The sequence below is a fragment of the Tigriopus californicus genome, chromosome 10, assembly GCF_007210705.1.
Source record: "Tigriopus californicus strain San Diego chromosome 10, Tcal_SD_v2.1, whole genome shotgun sequence".
In the NCBI taxonomy this organism is placed as follows: Eukaryota; Metazoa; Arthropoda; class Copepoda; order Harpacticoida; family Harpacticidae; genus Tigriopus; species Tigriopus californicus.
Window position 1 is genome coordinate 10,918,689 of NC_081449.1, and position 6,192 is coordinate 10,924,880.

Below are 6,192 nucleotides of genomic sequence, written 5' to 3' on the forward strand. Positions count from 1 at the left end.
GCTAGATTGCTAATGTATTTTTTAACTAGGAACTCCCCAAACATCACAATGGCAAAATTACTCATAAATGAGGTTTTGCTCCCCTTTTCTTATACAATGAAATTAATGAAGATAAAAATGCAGTTTGGACTGAAAAACAGTCATAGAATTAAATTAAGTATTTACAAATTGTCATAAACGACGTGCAAAAAATAACTAAAACTTGTTTGGTTCAAAACATTTCTTTATAAATCTCGCAATTTGCGTAAAAGATTGGATTTCAAAAAGGTGGATTTTACAACGTGTTACAGAATTCAGAATTGGCTTTGGCCAAGGCGAGTATATGGCTAAACCCTTTACTTTCAAAATTGGTGCCCCAATTGCCAACAGTATTCTTTTTCCAATAAAATCATGGCAACTTTTGTTGAATGACAACTTTCGAAGTATTTAAGCCAAACAATACATTACTCTTCCTCGTGTAGGGGACACTCAAGGCAAAAGTATTGTTAATCAAACTTACCAAACTTAATCATATCTTCATCACACAAACAATTGACCGGTATGCGAAGACAAAATCAACTCAACCAGTCAAAAATCGTTAGCTGTTTTGACCAGTGTTGCGATACTTTCAGTGTGCTTGTCACATACTTACTCGTGTGCATATTTGCTCCCACTTATCCCAAGTTAACCTGGAATGCGAAATACGAAATAAACACCATTCGGCTTACGCACTTTAATCACTAGGCCATTTAAGACAGGATTTGTTAATATCAGTGTACCGAGTGTGTCTTCGGTAAATAGTCACGGCCAAGAGCAGCCAATTAAACTAATTGTTCAATAAACTGAAAAGCAGTTCACTGAAGAGCCATAATCCAAGACTTGATATATTTAGAGCAGTTTTCAAAGCTGCAATACATCTTTTTACTTGTAGCACTTTATTCCGTTCACCAGGTAGAGTTAATAGACTTTTGCGAAAAAAACCCAGAGAATTTACCAATTTATCAAACAACTGAGGACGAAAAACAAACTACACCATGCACAAAAAAAGAAAAGTTCTATACTTTTATCAAAAGGTTTCAGGATCTACGTTTTTGTACTAGATCTGGTCACCCTGGTTCATGGGCCCAACGTGAGAAACCTATGCAGATTCAAAATTCGTCTCAAATTGTCTTTTTTTCTTGCATGTATTTTTTCAGACTCCCTTACCGCTACTGGGAATGGCATCAGTACTACAAGATTCATTTTCATTCAGTTCATTTCATATTCATATGATATTTGATTCACCAACGATTTATGTTTGGCGGGTCTGGTCAGCCCTTGAATATAGGGTTGATGATATAGGTATTTCGATAAAAAAAATACCTAAGTCTGACTTGAAAGATGCTGCTGGGTAAGCAATTGCATTCTCCCTACGAATTTTGGAGAGCAGCAAATTGAACAATGAAGGAGCCCGACAAAGAAGAGAGGTGGACTTCATTGTTCTATCTAGCCTGGATTCTCGAGGGCTTGAAGGTGCTCTCAAAACGCACGTTAAGCCTCTACGGTCACTACAATTGACCCTGAATTCTGGGTTGGGACAAACCTCTTGTACCTTCTCTGAACACTGTACAGTCCCAACTTTCTTAATCTCTCCCAATGCAAGTGCCCTCTCATTCCTTTGATGTTCCTAGTGAAACATCTTTGGACTTGTTCGACCTTTTGCAAACCTGCTGAACTCATTGGAGCCCAAATGGGTGAAGCATATTCAAGATGTGGCTAAACAATCGACTTGTACAGAGTTAGCATCGTGATACTATCTCTGGACTTCAAATGCGGTATATCCAACTGCATGTTTGAAATAGCTTTACCAATTTTCAACTGGATATGCTCATCGAACTTTCCATTATCCTGGAGGACTACACCTAAATCCTTCATGGATGAGACTTACTGAATGCCCTTACCTTCATCATCTAATAGTGGAGTGTCTAATGACGTCGACCCAAAGATCATTGAGCTGAATTTCATTCCATTCAGTGCCATGTTACACGCAACAACCCAAGCGCAGATTTGGTCTAGGTCCTCTACCAGACAACCGGAATTCTGACCATTCCTACCAACTGCCAATTTTGTATCATCAGCATAGGAAAAAATACTGACATTACTACTACCAAGCTTCTGAAGCAGAGCAATGAAGATTATGAAAGGAGAGGACCCAAAATGGAGCCCTGAGGAGCACCCGACTTGACATCATGTATGTCAAGATTCATGGCTCTCTAATCCCTCATAGAACCTGCTCTTTTTGTTCAATCAGTTGGGTAACCGTGCTAAAATGTGCTCAAAACCCGTGCTGGCTAGGAGGAAGGACTTTATTGACTTCAATAATTTGAACAAGTTTGGAATGCATGATCTTCTCAAACACCTTCGCAATATTCGAAATGAGAGAAATCGGCCTATACTTACTGGGGAGCGACTTATCTCCCCTCTTAAAAATTGAAATAATGTGAGCTCATTTTAGTGAAGAGGGAAACTTGCCGTGATCCAAGATGCGACTCAACAAGTACGAGAAAACATGATCAAGAACCAGTGAGCATGTCATCAGAAACTGAGATACCACATCATCAGGGCCAGGAGAGCTCAAAAGCCTCAAGTCCTTGAGGGTTCCAAAAGCATCTTGATCTGTGACTACAATGTCATTTAACCACTCATGAGGTTTTCAGTTCAGTCCCGTCTTTTGTAGAGAGCAGTCGCAACATTTTGTTGTTCCTGATCCCTTCAAACGGCCGGTCTGAGTGTGTTGTGTCGTGTAAGTGGTCGCGTGGCTGCTTAAGGTAAGACACTTTTGTTCTTTAGCTTTCATTTCTTCCTATCTCTAGTAGTTTAGTCTTATATCTTTTATGTTTATGTCGTATTTCACTTTTTTCGTCTATCAATATTTTTTATCCCAATTCTAGGTTATTTCATGTAATTTTGGCTTAAGGAGTAGATCATTTTGTTTTTATTGTTTGGTTGTTCATTTCATGTACTTGTAAATGTAGTTGATTCTTCTAGTTGTTTACAATCAGTTTAGTTTCCTATTTTTCAATACAAAATTGGGTTCTAGAACCTTCTTTTGTTCGATTCCATTCCATTGATGTTAGCTTGTTCCTGTAGTCGAGTTGGTGTATGTTGGCTGAGGCTAGCTAGCTGGTCAGCCAAGAGTAGGTCATCGTAGTCGACCGACTCTTATCTCTCTCTTGTCCTCTGTTGGTAGCCCCAACCTAGCGAAATCACCTATTCTCTTCTTTCTGTCTGTCCCCAGGGAGTACGTTCCTCCTTGGTTTCCAACTAGCACGTGTGTTGTTTACTTGCTCCACAGCTGGTTCTCATTCACACGCGCTGGTTTCTCCCTTTGACTCTCTTGGCTCTGTCTTCTTCTTCTTTTACTTATTTCATCTTTTATTTTCCTCTCGCTCATTTCTAACGGTTTTTTCTCTCGAAACTGAAGGAAGTGTCCAGAATATTTCTTTATATTCTTTGTTCAGGTTTCCAGTTTTTTTTTTCAATTAGGATCCCTCAAATAGCCTTGCTTCCATAACCATGGAAGCTTTGTTGAAGGGACTTTCTGAAGGGGCTAGGAACTGTCTTGAGCTGTGTTTTGGATGGGAAAACTCCGTCCTCTATCAATAAGCCTTTCATTATGGAAGCTTTAATAGCTTGGGTTGGTCACACCCAGCCACTACTTGACTGTGGGATGAAAACAGTCAAGTGTAGGCAAAAGGGACACAGGCACTGACACTCTTGATTTGACAGAAAGGCCCCTTGTGCAGAGGTCACAGAGGTCAGAAAGAGTGAGAGCATAGCAGAGACTGCTCTTGAGATTTGCGATGTCCATAAACGACAGAGATGCAAAAGGCAGGCAAAGGTGTAAACTGGCTCACCCAGAATGGTGTCCCAAACTTAGAGAGTTTGGCCTTCTCAAATTCAATGAGAAGGGCTGTTCCAAACAGGGATGTAGCTTTTTCCACCCATTTATGTGCATGAGATCTTTGAGGCACAAGGTATGCCTCAATTTCAAATGCACAAAGGCCCATCTCAGGGGCACTAGGAGGAAGAGACAGCAGTTGTCTCAACCTCGTTGTCAAGTCTCTCAACAGACTTACCCCACCCTTTCCTCTCTCCTTCCCTATTTCCCTCCCCTTGTTCCCTCCCCTCTCCTACAACTCTACCCTCAATTCCTTTAACCTCTCTTCTTCCCAAACTTTGTAGCCCTAAGCCTCCCTCTGGTCGCCATGAGCCCCACGCATCTTTTTAGATCGTATGCTCAGGTGGCGGCCAGAGTCCTTCCTCCTCTTCTCCTCACCTTTTACCCCTCTCCTCAAAGGTTCTCTTATCCTCCACCTAAATTAGTTTTGTCCAAAAACAGGATTTTTTAAGGTTAGAGAGCCTAGTCAAAGACTTGATAGCTCTAGTCCATCGAAGGGCTATCTGCCCATAAAAGGGATTTATTTGAATGTGCATTGTCTTATTTCCAAAAAAGACAGCACAAAAGTTTAGATCTTTAGAAGAACTAGCCGTTGAGAGAGAGATTTCATTCATCTCTATAACAGAAACCTGGCTTCGCCAGGGGTCTTAGATGAAGAACTATCCATAGTTGGTTTCAACTTAGTTCGTTGTGATAGGATACGCCCTGATAATCCCATATTCCCACATGGGGGCGTATGCCTATACGTAAGGAATGATTTGCACATTAGTCATGTACAAATGTCGAATGGAGAAGTAGAGGTCTTAGGTTTGTCATATCCAAAGGCTTGATTTGTCTATTGTAACAATGTATAGACCCCTTCTTGTTCAGTAAGCTCTTTATGTCAGCTCTCAAATTCACTGGAAATGAGTTGGATAAGGCAGTTTGCTCGAGAGTTTTCTTTGTAGGGGACTTTAATTTTCCGGCTAGCGTTGTAGAGTGGGAGGTTAGTCCTGATGGGTATATTCCCATTTCGAATTCGACATCTCAGTCGTTCGAAAAAGCTGGAGGAATTTGCGATCTTGCGCAATCTCTTCAGCATGTTGGTGTAACCACTAGAGAGAATAGCGTTCTCGACTTGGTCTTTTCCAATGACCCTGATCTGATCCAGTATGTCCATGTGGACGTCCTAGTAATCTGTCAGATCATCATGTTCTCGAGATAGGGTCACCACCTTACTCAAAGCGGCGTGCTCTAGAGTAAGACCGGCCAAAAAGGTCGGTCTGGCTAAGTTTCAACTTCAAAGATGAACATTGGCCGTTGATTATAGAAAGGTTAGGGAGCTTGATCTCATTTCAATGCTGAAAAATGAATCGTCCATAGATGTAGCCGTAGACCAAAATGATTCTAGTTTTTGAGGACGTTGTTCCACTCTAGCAATCTCGAATGTGTTCCACCGGGCGGGCACATTCTAAAATTCCGAAGTATAGGAAGAATTTGTTCAAAAAGAGTTGGCAAACGCTAGCAAAAAGGCTCCAGAGCAATTTGAATCCAGTAGTTGTGGCTAGCTTCAAAGAAAGTTGGATTTAATCCAAGGTAGAATCAAGGCCTCCATTGAGACAGATCAGTTTGAACAAGGAAAGCAGAGTTGTTCAAGAGGTGAGGTCGAATCCGAAGGCTTTTTTCTCTATGCAAACTCTAAGAGAAGAATCAAAACACGCTGTATGGGCCTTTTGAGGTCGATGGGGAAGCCATAGACAATGTAGAGTCTATGGCGAACTATACTTGGAGATCAGTTTCTCTAGTGTGTTTTCAACTCCACTGAGTTTAGGAGCAACAGTCCCATTGCTCTATTGATGAGTTTTGTTGGGACTGGCAAGGTTTGTCAAGCTGAGCATTTAGTATGATCTTGTAGTCACAGATCAGGAACGCTTTAGAGGCCATCGGGACTTGAGACTCTCGGCTCCCCTGGCCCTGATGGGGTGACATCTCAGTTTCTGATGAAGATGCTCACAGGTTCTTGCTCCTGTTTTCTCGCTACTGATGCGTTGCATCTTGGACCAGGCAAGTTCCCCTCTTCTCTGAAAGGTAGCTCATGTTGTTTCCAATTTTCAAGGGGAGATAAGTCACTCCCCAGTAATTATAGCGCCGATCTCTCTCACTTACGGAATATTTGCGAAGAGGTGTTGAGAAGTAGATGAAGTTCAAACTTGGTTGGAATTTCTTGATATTTCATGAAGTGCCTTTTAGCCAGGCATGGTTCGAGCTACGGATTTTAAGTCGACGGTTACCTG